The sequence below is a fragment of the Mastomys coucha genome, chromosome X, assembly GCF_008632895.1.
Source record: "Mastomys coucha isolate ucsf_1 chromosome X, UCSF_Mcou_1, whole genome shotgun sequence".
Taxonomy (NCBI): domain Eukaryota; kingdom Metazoa; phylum Chordata; class Mammalia; order Rodentia; family Muridae; genus Mastomys; species Mastomys coucha.
Window position 1 is genome coordinate 71,527,740 of NC_045030.1, and position 13,519 is coordinate 71,541,258.

General features: G+C 34.6%; 1 pseudogene; it reads right to left on the reverse strand.

Annotated features, from left to right (window-relative positions):
* LOC116102259 overlaps positions 1-10,542 on the reverse strand; it is a 185,844-nt pseudogene extending 175,302 nt beyond the window's left edge.
* Positions 10,543-13,519: the final 2,977 nt, after the last annotated feature.

Sequence of the window (13,519 nt, forward strand, 5' to 3'; positions counted from 1 at the left end):
ATCTTCATATTGCAAGATGTGGTTTATAGAAAAAACAGGATTGCAAGACAGGATTATGGAAGTAGAAATAAAAAAAGTTCCATTAGCCTAAGTGGTCTGAGATAGGTTTATTTTAGCTGAGATCTAAATAATAAAAAATGGTTGGCCAAGTGTGGATCTCAGGGAGAGATTTCAAGAAGATAGTGGAATAATTACAATAGGCTTTAAGGTATGGATACATGTGACTTGTTGAAGGAATAAAAAGATCCTTTTAAAGAGGGTAATGCTATAGACAATGAGGTTATGAACATAAACAAGAACCAGATTCATGGGTACTTCAAAGACCCAGATAAGATATTTGAATTCTAATCTACCTGAATGGGGTGCTTTTGGAAGAGTTTACAGAGGGGTGAATGCATGACTTGATAGACATTTTCTAGTGAATGTGCTACTATGTGGAGAACAAACTATAAAGAAGCAGCAGTTAGAAGAGGCTGCTGAATGTAGAGAAGAGGGAAAGAAATGGAGCTCCTGATAGGTTAAAAGTGAATCAGGTGTCACTAATAGATTCTCTGACACCTCCCCCCAAGGTGTGGGTGTTGTGTGTATTTGTGTGTGTTATAAAACTGAGTGAAAGGAGAGCTGAGTATGGCATCCTAAGTTTTTCTGTCATTTGTTATATTTTATTTGTAACTTTAGAGTCTCTTGAAATGGCTACTCTAAAACAAAGAACTCATATTTGCTAAGGAAGTTCTATCTTGAATGAGACAACAGTAAAATGATATCAAATAAAACAATTAGCAATACTCCCGTGCTTCCTGCTCATTCCCCATTCTAGGTGCTCCATAGTAGGATGTATAACATGGATGGACTCAATTTTAGGGTATGCTTGAATCTGAAACCTACTTATGGTAGACAGAACACTGTTTCATATCCCCCTGATTATTCTAGTGTCTGTAGTTCTATCTTACAACATCATGTGGATTCTGCATGTTTGTTCAAAGGAGGTAGAGAAATATAAATAAACTGCTATAGAATTTTACCTACTTTTATTCTTACAATCACAGTGGTAGAATATGTAAAGGTAAATAAGTTAAGTGCCTCCTTATAGATTAGTAATGAGTCCGTGATATACCCCACATGGAAAGTATAATAAGAACAAAACATGCTGTAAATCATTTTCCCTCACTGTGCAAAGATTTGACAAACCTACAGAGATATTTACCTGTCTTGCAGTATCATAATATTTTCAATTCTTCATGATTATTGAATCCAGTCCTAGATAAATGCACATTCCTCTTGTGTCTGAGATACTTAGGATGACAAATGTACCATCATTATGCTATATTTGGTAACTAATAAAGAAATTATTAACAAAAGGAAGTCCAAACTGTCTATGCAATTAGAGAGGAGCTGTCTCATTCCTGTGATGCAATAGAAGCAATGAACTGTCTGCAGAAAAAGCTATTTTCTTCCAAAGAATTTGGCTGTTTCTACTTCATTAGAGAAAAAAAAACATCAGCATTATCTGGCACTGCATTATGAGGGCATCTTGACATGGCCCTATATGCCCCTTCTTTCTTTTATTATGCAATATGACACTTTTTCTCTTTGTTGATTATTTATTGATTTCTGTCGTCTATTCCTTTCCTTTTGTCCTTCTGATGAACAGGAAGGGTACTCCGTTACCTTCTACACTGCCAGAGGCTCAGTGAGCTTCAATGCATAGTTAAAAGGCAACCTCTTCTGAACAGTCATGTCGGACTTCTTCAGTCTGCATCTCTACTTCTCTAGGTGTTTCCTCTAGCTCATATTATGTTCGCTTTTTATGGCTGCTTTTCATATCTGTGTGATAACTATTTTCCATGGTCCTTAGTGCATTTTGCACAGGGATGTTCACTAGAGATTTGTGGAATGCTTAAATAGAGTAATGATCATCTCATGATCTTTTTGTCATTCTCTTGCTTTAAAGAAGAGATTATTCTTGAATATGCTATTTTCAGTAGTTTAATGTAAATGGAAACTTAACTGTAATACCTAGAAATGAAATTAAGAGACAAGATCATAATGCTTGTTTTCAATGGTAACATGTGGGTCCTGGGGAAAAATTGTAATTTCATGTCTATTGATTTTCAATAAGAACCCTGCAGTACTTGCATTTGAGACTATAGGAAGACACATATTAGGCCATTGTATATAGTGGACAAGCTGAATATCTCTGTGTTAGGAGGAGTATTATATAATTTATCTTTTTATAAAATATGTATTTGTGATACAAAAATCTGCTTCTTTTTAATTTAAATATGAACTTCACCCATCATTGCACAGCAATTTTGCCTCTCATTCAAACTGTAAGATGATTAGAGGTAAATATATATATATATATATATATATATATATATATATTAGTAAGCTATGTTAGAATTATATGTAAACCTGCATCTGTACTATTCAAAATGAGAAAAATGAGAAACAATTTGTCAAATGTATGTCCATCTTTTTTTAGTAATTTTCTTTACCAGAGTATCAGGCACTGTGGCAAATAGTTTATATGCATTATTTCATGTAATGCTTCTTTTCAGTAGGTTACTATTTCTCCCATGTTACATGTATGAAAATCAACCATCAGAGGCACCACTATTTTGCCCAAGTTTACTTTCTGCTAGACAGTATAATCAGTGCTCCAATCCAAGTGTGGCTAACTTCTAAACAACTATCCATTGGAAATGTCCTTAGTTTAACCATATGTCAATTTCTTCTGAGAATCTGAATAACAAATTTTGAATAACAAACCTTCCAATGTTTTGAATAACATAGGTTAAAAATAATAAAAGCATGAAATGGTTGCTACACATAAAAAGTGGTTGGTTAAAAATAACAAATAAGTTTATTTTATGATGTACATGACTTGAGATTCTGAATGAGAGTAGCATCATCTCTCAGACATTTGCTTCTACTTGACATTGGTTGTCTACTTGAGTCTGAGCAAAGAAATGCAGATCTGCAGTGAAGGAGTTACTTTATGGCAGGAAATTCTCAACTTAGAATGAATTTAAACACCACATGAGCTACTACTGGTGAAGGCTTCAATGCCTCAGTCTTCAATGAATTTCTGGAGAAAAGCTATTCACCCCTAAATGCTGAAACATTCAGTTGCTAAAATGACTAACAATGTTATGATTTTGGAAAATATGCTCAAGTTTTAAGTTAATTGTGCCTTAAGTAAAATACTGCTTTGTGGGGGTTTTTGTTTGTTTTTATTTTATTTTATTTTTTATTTACAAAGAAAGTACCAGAAAATAAATACTATGTATCTGATATTCTCTAGGCTATCTCAGACTCCCTAATACACACCAATGGTATTTTTGTCTCACAGCACTTCTTACTCTCTGGAGTTCATTAATTACTTCTGTCGTTACGTGTGCTATCCATGTCTCCCAAGATAGACCCCATGCTCCAGGTAGACCAAGACTGTAATCTTATTGCTCAGTTTTCCCTTTGCCTGCAGTGTTGAACCATATAGCTGGAAAATAGTAGACGCTCGATCAATATTTACTAATACAGGAATAAATGAAAAAAAATATAGAAGTAGGTTCAGGAGCTATCTAGTGATTTTAGTCTTGATTTATATCAAATAGACCTGTGTTCCTAATTCTGTAGTATCAGCCCAATTCTACCCTTTTCAGGACCTAACAGCTCTGGGAGTTTATGTGATAGAAAGCAAGTCTGTTTGCTTGGTGATTACAAGAAGACAGATACAATATTTACTAGCTTTCACAACTTGTGAACAAATGTGAGCCCTGGAGAGACAGCCACAAAGTCATAAAGCAGGGAAGCGCAGCTATTATCTGGATGCGAAGTCACACAGGAACTGAAGCTGTGACTTGTGTTCCTGTGGTAAGGAGCTCTGGAGTCGTCTAGGATAATTGATGATGACACTGATGAGCAGAGTTTATTTAAATACTGTACATGTTGGAGTATTCCAGTGTTAAAACAATCAGCCCCTGGCTGAGTAAATGACTTGTTGACCCCTTTTAACTCTCTGATATACTATTGTTTCAAATATTTACACTAAAGTGCTGGAGTCTTAAGTCTTAAAGTGTCACAAGAGAGATGAAGTACCATGGATTCTTCATACACCATGTAGACAGGATTTTTTTTTCCAATGACACTTCCACTCATCTTTATACAGTCCATTGTTTTTTGATTGGTTAAATGATGCTCTAAATGGAGTACTGTAATAGCAAAAAATACAAATGTTTTATGCAGTACTAGTAAAACATTTAGGGGAAAATTTTAGGAAACAAACGCATTCCTTGTTGTTTCTATAGAAACAAGTTGCAGTCAGGAGGAGAAAGGTGTTCTTCCAGGTCCACATGTTAGTAAGGCCTGCTCAGTAGGCCCTAGCCTGATAGAGAACCTGAATACAAGGCCCAAGTGTTGGGGAAGCTCTTCTTCTATTGTCTGCATCTCTCTAACATCATTGGGAATCCCTGCCTCTTCTCATGCAAAGCAAGGTCACACTCCAGTCATTCAGCATCACACAGTTAGAAAAGCTGTGACTGGAATCCCTTGTCAAAAGAAGAAGAAAAAGGTGAACAGAAAGAAAACTTAGTATAAGATGTCAGGAGACCTCTAAGTGTGCTCCTTGCCATTAAGTGAAGTGCTGCTAGTTGTGTCTCGACCCAACGTACAGATAAACACTTCCAAGCATGCATTTAAGCCTTAAGACTTCATACCAGAACTTTTTCCTTATCATCTGCCTACTTCCATAAGATATGTTCATAATAAAATAAGAATTAAATGTTAGCATTTTCATTTAATTTTCAGAGTTGGAACATTCTCCACAAGTGGATATTGGCTAAGACAATCAAATTCTAAGAGGAATGATTTCCAAATGCCTAATCAATACTACATCTCTAAAATGATCTCTCCTGTCTTTTAAATGAAGTTGAGGTCATATGTAATGACAGGATGAAGCAGGCCTGTTTTGCTTCAATCTGACAAGTTCCGGAAGCTAAAAGGAATAGCTAGTCATAGACAAAAGAGTTTTCTCTTTGCTTGACATTTACTTTGTAAGTAAACAACCCAGTATATTGACATCTCAATGTATTAATTGCTGGTAGTTCAAAAGATGACACAAAGCTTGATAGTAGTTCTTCCTGCTCACAAATACATACACTTGATCAACAAGAGGGTATTTATTGCAGTCTTTGCTTGCAGTTGGCAGAGCAGAATGAGTCATTCTGAAATATGAACTTCTCCAGATCTGAAATATGTCACAAGAAAACACAAGACACAAGGGAACTGGATAATAAAATAGAAGGAACACAATTTACACATTGTAAGTTATAAACACCATAGAGTGACATTAATAAGATGCTAGCTCAAATGTGTATAAGAGAACTACATTTTGTGACCAGGCGTTAAAAGCTGTTTGATATCCTGGAAACTGACTTGTGGAGGTAGTGGTGTGCAATGTGGTAGCTTATGGAGTCCCCTTTCCCTGGCTGTGTGAGTTCTGATAAATCATTTTCCCTCTGTGACTTCAGTTTCTTAATCTGTATTAAAGAATGGTGATGAGGGTGATGATCAGAAGGGGAAGGAAGAAGAGGATGGATCAGAGAGCTGCTATCTAGCATAGATAAGAAAACTCAAGACATGAGAAGTGTACAATATGTGGCTTGTAACTTTCCCTCTTTTCTATGAAGAAACTATTAGTACTTTCTTTTTGCCAAGCTTTTGGCTCTCACCTCTCTGCTATTAAAGTGAGACCTAAAGTTTTGGTAAAGTAAAGTTTCGCAGAAAGGAAATAAATTCCTTAATGAGAAAGACACATACATAATCAGTAATATCCCACAATCCCTTAACATAATTTATTCCAACAATTTATTATTGGGGATACAAACTCCATTTCAATCCTTCAATTAACTAAACATTATAAAACTTGAGTTTTCTATGACAGAACCAAATTTGTCCTTATATACACTATTTTCTGAAAATAGGCTATCTTAATTGCTTTTATTAGTATTTGACTTGATTTTGGATTGAGAGGCAGAGTATAATTTCTAACAACTAAAATGACCTGCTGTATATTTCTGTCAATCTGTAACATTCAAATTGTCATTGCCATCTTTATCAAACCTACCATGAACCCCACTAACTGTATACCATTACCATGTCTACAAAGTTACAGACCATCAACAATATTATGATGATGATGAAATTTGATATCAATGAATAAAATGTTCTTCATTATTTGACTGAGTTATGGATGAATTATGGATCCATATGGATGATTTACTGCTTTATTGAGCTCACAAATGCATCACTTTGGCACAAACAGTCTAATTTTGCATCTACTATGCACAGAACTTGAAATTTCTTTATATTCAATAAGATCAAAATGAACATCTTTAGAGACGTGTGGAAACTATACTATACATCACTCCTTTTCAATTTATCTGGACGGGCCAATGTGACAGGAGCAGCCAGTGGACAAGTAGCATTTCTTCTTTCTATTGGAAACAGGAATTTCTTTTTTCATAGTACTTAACGCTCTATTACAATGTGCTAGTGCTGTTAAAATAAAATTGTAAGAATGAGTGTGTCTTAGAACAATAAAAAGTTTATGGTCTCTCAGTTTGCAGGCTACAAGTCAAAAAATTGAAACATTGTCTGTGCTGTCATCAAAGGTACCAGGAAAAATGCTTTCCATATCAGTATCCTAGCTTTGGGCAAGATCTGGTATCCTTTCCTATCTTGTGTATTTACATTGTCTTCCCTGTAGGACTGCTCATGTCTGAATTCAATGTCATGTTCTTCAAGAACACTATCTTCAGTTATGGTTCTATTCAGTTAAAACCTGATGACCTCATGTTAGTCTGAGCACTTCTCTATCACCCTCTTTCCAGATAAAGTCACATTATGGGGTCCTGAGGATTAAGCCTTCAACATATCTTTCATTTTTCTTGTTGTTATTAATTGAACTTCTTTAATGCTCTCCTACATGGATAAAGTACATTGTAATTACTCTTACCTCTGATCCTTATTAACCTATCATCCCTTTTCCACATTCATGTCCTTTTATTTCCTGATATCCAGAATGTATGTCGAGCCATCTTTGTGACCATGGCTTTGGAATTATGTACTAGAACTTTGTGAGCTTACCAGTGGGCAAATAACTTGTGGAAAATGACTTCCCTTCTCTCAGAATCATGAATAGGCAATAGTTCCCAGGAAAGGATAAGTACCATGAGTCTTAACCCCATCCACAACTGATTGTTGACAGAGACATAGACAAGTTACTATACATCTGACAAAAAGGAGAATGTTACTGGAGTAGTCACAGGCCATAGTGAGGAACTTACTACTCTTGTATGATTAAATTGATATACTGTCAAGATGCTTTCTGAACATCTATGTTTACATCCATAGACAAATTGTACCAAAGAAGACTCTCTTTCCTGTGAAATGTAGTATAAATAAATACAGAGACTCACAGCAACTCAAGGTGCTAAGAATTAGTAATAGTTGAGTGGGGGAGCCCTATCATTTTTTCAGGGAACTCAGTGTCATATAGTTGCAAACTGTATCTCTGATTTGACTCTTTCTGATTATTTTGAATAATTATCACCCATGTGTAAGTCAATTTAAAATGGAGAAGACATACAAATAGAATAGATATTTCTACAAAGAATACACACAAACACACACACACAACAATATACAAAATGATGTCTGCCATTTTATGAGGAAAATGAAAATAAGAACCATAATGACATATTACTTCATATTCATAAGGGTGACTCTGTGCATAGTACACACATTTAAAAGTGAGGAAGCAGAGAATTTGAAATGCTCAGCTTGTTAAAAGGTGAAAATCCCCATGCACAGTGTAGGCACTGCAGAAGACAATTTGGCATTTCATCAAGTATTTAAATATGGAGTTACCATATAACTCAATATTTCTGTTGCTCAGTATATATCAAAGACATAGGTCTACATAAACCCTATTCATTATAGCATTATTTGTAGTAACTAGTACCAACATATTCATTATAACATTATTTGTAGTAACTAAAATTGAGAGTAGCTTCAAAATGTGTGTCACCTGATAAGTAAACAAATATGACCTGTCCATGCAATGGAGTTTATTGAATCACAGAAAGGAAGAAAATACCAATTAAATCTGCAATATATACAAACCTTGAAAATACTACAGTAAGTAAAAGAGACACAAAATATTATATGGCCCTATTAATGTTAAATAGGCAGAATGGAAAATCTATAGAGTGTTTTCAAGGGTCTGGAGACATGAGGAATAGAAAGTAGAGTAATTGCTAACAGACACAGCATTTCTTTCATCATTTGCACGTCTCTGAATAGATAAGGACTAGGAAATTATATACTTTGAAATGATGAATAGTATTGTATATGTATTATAGCTCTCTAATGCTGTCAGACCTACACACACACCACTTTCCACTTGCTATCTTTATCACTCACAAATGATTCACTGAATCATTAACTAGATCATTGTTTACAACCGAGACCAACAATTTTCCCCCATGGAGGAGTGTTTTATCACTGGCATTTAAGATTGCTGCAGCATGGTGATATTAAATAGCAGACAGACTTTAACAAATCGTTAGGGAAATTATGATGGAACACATTAATCACTCTATTTTATACGAATCACCTAGTTTCCTAAAAGAATAAAAAGATACATAGAAATGTTTCAATATTGGGCCAGTCAGCAAGGACAATCACCACCCCAGATTGTTCTAGCTTTGGTGATGGAAGCTTCATTCCTACTTCCTGGGGCCTGAAGGATCCTGTTCCCTAGTACTGTCAGTAAAGCAGACCACATGACTTACAGGACATATGCAGTGAAAACAGTGCTCTGAACTACGGTCACACTTGGAGGAAATGCTGCATATAGTGATGAGAACTTGAAATTGTAAGAAGACAAACACTTCTTGTGTGTTTTTGAAACACAGTACTCAATACTAAATTTGACATCCTAGTAGGCCATCAATGGGAGGAGAGGCCCTTGGTCCTGTGAAGGCTCTATGCCCCATTATAGGAGAATGCCAGGGCCAGGAAGCAGGAGAGGGTGGGTTGGTGAGCAGGGGGAGGGGAGAGGGAACAGTTTTTTTTTTTCCTTTTCAGAGGGGAAACTTGGAAAGGAGATATCATTTAAAATGTAAATAAAGAAAATATCTAATAATAAAATAAAATAAAAAAATAAAATGGCATTAGAAACAAAATTTCTATCTGCAGTATATGCATGCAAAGAACATCAACAGTAGAATCTATTTGCAGCCAACATCATCATTGTTTTCAATTATGTATTTTTTTATTAAAAAATAGAAGCAAGGTTAACTTTGCAGTAAAAAACCCTTCAACAGCAAACATTTAAGGATAATATCTCTCATTTTCACAATGTAGGGCAACATTAATGCTTTTTTTTTATTTTCCAGGTTTTGAACCAAGTTTTGCTTTAATAATACATACATTTTAAATATTATTCTCTGTAAAGTAAAGCTAAAATATGGTACTTGTGGAGTATTTTGTGTACTACAAAAATAATAATAATATGGATTTAATAAAGAAATGACTGTTAAGTGCCATGCTCTCATTTTACAGTGAACTAAAAAGTAACGCTCCAAAGTGTAAAAAGCTCAGGGAGAAACTTCTTACTGTGAATGCCTCATTGTACATTTTGATGAGGAGGAAACAGGATAAGCCAGCAGCATTCCTTTTAGCAAATAAATACCAAACTTACCCGAGAGATAATAGAGATTGGCCAATCTACAGTTACTGTACAAGCATCATGATTTGTGATTACTGAAATCATCCAAAAAATGAGTTTGAAATGTTCATTTATGACTTAATAACAATAGATCCAGGTGTGATGGTATATGCTTTTAATTCCAGTGCACAGAAGGAAGAAGCAATCTGGTGTCTCTGAGTTCAAGGCCAGGCTGATCTATATAGCAAGTGCCAGGCCAGCCAGGGCTATAACAGTGAGATCCTGTTAAAACAATCAAACATATAAACAAAAAAAGCAAAACCACAAAATTGTTTTATTCTTGGATAGTTCCTGAAAATTTGTACCTATACTAATCCTTCATTAAAAAATGTTTGGTCCTCTATAACTCCTTATTCATTCATGCCTATATACAGCCAATATTTACTGATAAATGATCTGCTATATTCATAGCTTTCAGCTCTTCTGAGTCAGTGACAAATGGGTTAGCACATTGTGAATGGATATGATTGAAGAGAATTATGTGGATAGCTACAAAATCAAAGTTAATGGATTTCTCATTACAATTCATGCTCTCTTGTCCTAACTACGGCTCTAGGTCCAGTTGCTTTGGTTCTACTCAGTGACCTGGAAATCTCTCTTAAGAAAAGTGTCAGAATCATCTTGTATCTCAGAAACTTACTTATTCTTGTTTGAGTAACATTGCTGTAGGTAGAAGACTTAACTGAGGATGTTATATCTTGGGACAGGGATGGTGACCTGAATTTGGAATGCTGGTCTATGGCCATTACGCTAAAGAAGAAATGGCAAGTGGAAAATTTAGTGCTATGTAGCTTTACCCTCAGCATTTATCCATCTGCTGGTATCTGGTAATAGCCATTTTCACTCAGGTACTGGGTCATGTCTTTCTCAACCTTGCAAATCAAGCCTCAGGAAAAAAGCAAAGGAATACCAATTATAGTTTTCATTTTAGGGATTGTGAAATAGAGACTGAGATTGCTGTACAAATAGCCCTATTATCTGCCTCTTTTAGGGTAGTATACATACTCATGGATATAAACACACAATTCTGATAGTGAGTGTGTATGTGCCACTGATTATTGCAGGCAATATCAGGCTCATCAAAATAATTTAGTGAACAAGATAGATACTTTTTTTTTCTCCTGGCCTATGTTGAATAGTTTGTCAATACCTAGCAGATTCAATATATAGTTGTTAAATTAAATTAAATTAAATTAAATTAAATTAAAATCTCGCCAAATAAAATTTGCAAGTGGCTTTCCTTCTAGAATTAGCTTTCTGACAGTTTGGGTGGTAAATGGCTGATGGAAAGAATAATTAATAATAAAAGTTGTTTATTTTTGGGATGAGCATTTATCATGGTTTTTACTCCTTTCCATCAACTTTTAATTCACAAAAAGCTCACAAGCTAACTATGAAGAAATTACATTACTAAATATTGAATAATAATTACAATACATGATATGTTTCCTTTTAATTAGCAAATAAAGTATTCATTATGTTTTAGATAATTGGTGCATATCATTTGATTTTTTACTTCATTATCATTTGTGGCAGGTGATTACATTTCTGCAGGGTATAATTTCTATCACATTGTTTTGAAATTTGATTGTAAAATTACACAGAAAAGAATTCAGTGTATTCAAATTACTTTGAATTTTCTCAGATCCTTTACTTCTGAAAAATTTACCATTTTCTTCCCCCCCCCCGTAAAACATATAATAAGTAATGATTCAGAATTGGAGAAATCCAGTACTAACATGATTTTCTTTAAATGTCGAACTTAAAGACATTTTAAATTTGAACTTTAGAACTTGTACTTGTGTCTCCTCGCAAAAGCTGTATCTAATAAATGTGAAGTATAAATAAAAACAAGAACATATATACCCAAATGGAACAAAAGAAACAGGGTATTTATTATGTAATTATTACCTAATACTATAATGCTGCAAGTAATAAATGGAAATCTTCTACATTTCTCTGACTTCTGAAGGAGCTTAATAGCATATAGCCTTTAGCTCTCTTTCCGGTCTGTGTAACAGAACTGATAATTTTTCTTTATTACTCTGCTATGAGATCAAAACTGTGGGTTTCAATATGACAGAAAATCAGTAGCAGTGTGTATGTTGTTTGATCACAGACAGACCTACTTGCTTCTGCTTTGATAATATTTATAATGAATAAAAAATAATGGCTTGCATGCATTTTGGTTCCTATTGAATTTAGGATTAGAGAATATGACATTTGGATGCATATTCACAATTTGTCTTAATAACTTGATTATCTAGTTTACAGTGGTTGCCTTGGGGCAACAGTGTCTTGGAATGAGCAGGTTTATGTGTAAGAAAGCCAATTTGATTAAATAAAATCCTCTAAGAAAAATGAATAGACTGTGCAACTATACTTACTTAACAAACTTGAGATATTAAATGTAAGCAAAATTCTTACATCTCCTTATTTCATTTTGGTTCTCATGAGGTTAAATAATACAGCTTAATGCAATCCATGATGGAGTTCAGTACTCAAAGAGGCTAAGTTTCCTATTTAGATTTAGTCATGCAATCTGTTTAACAGCAATTCCTTTTATAACGGCATGCTGCCGTTCCCATCATTCCTTAGGGCACACAGGGAGAATGGCAGGGACCTCTTGAATAATTAATATGGTTTTTAGAGCAGTAGTCATGGAAACCCAAGCAGTGTCACACATTTGGATTATAAGAATTAGGCACATTTTGAATATTACATTTAACTGAAAGAGGTAGCTATCCCCCAAAGACAAAATCATTTTCCACAATTCCCTTGGTTTAGTGAAGTGAATATGAATTTATAGGTATGTGAAACTAATCCATGCTTCATGATAAAATTATTTTCATATTTTTGTGTTTGAATTGCTTAATAGAGTCCCTTTGCTCTATATTTGAATTCTCTACTTAATTGAGATGTTTTCCCATGTAAGCTTCTATTTTCTTGCTTTATCTAATGTGGTTTAGTCAGAGGTTATTACTTTTTTATTAAAGAGAAAATGTACAACTTAATTTACAATAAAATTGCACAGACCACTCACTGTCTTGAGTATCTCTAATGTATCATATGCTTTCTAATATCAATACAAACCGCTGAATCTATTAAAAAGTAGGAATTGTATGTGGATTTGGACAATTGTTAGTGATGAAAAAAGCAGAAGGGTTAATATGATGTTTCTAGACCTGTTCTATTAGATCACTTTTATGGCTCTTTTACTTGTCTGAAAAGAAAAGTCCCTCTTCAGAATCAATATTGTCATTACCTTGGAGAAGTGTGTGTGTGTGTGTGTGTGTGTGTGTGTGTGTGTGTGTGTGTGTAGTCAACCAGGCAATAGCAAAAAACTATTATCCAGTCTTCAGTAATAATGTACGTGTAAAGAATCAGAATAACTGGAAGATATTTATAAAGTATAAACCCTCTGGTTTCATAAACCATGCTGTGCTATTATTTGCTCAGGTTTATTCTACAAACCACTGAATGTACCAGGCTTTCAACTCTCTGCTATCCTGGACTGATGAAGGGTGATTAGCAATACCATTAACAAATAAGGCAAGAAGAAAAGGAAAAAGGAAGCAAGACCCGTGTTCATTATATCTGCCAGTTTGCTGCCTATTTAAAATTCAGTTGCTCACAACAAATTGCCATCTCATGGATACTATCCCATGTTTGGGATGTTTTGCTGTATATTCCCTTTTGCCAAAGACACTGCATTCTCAGCAG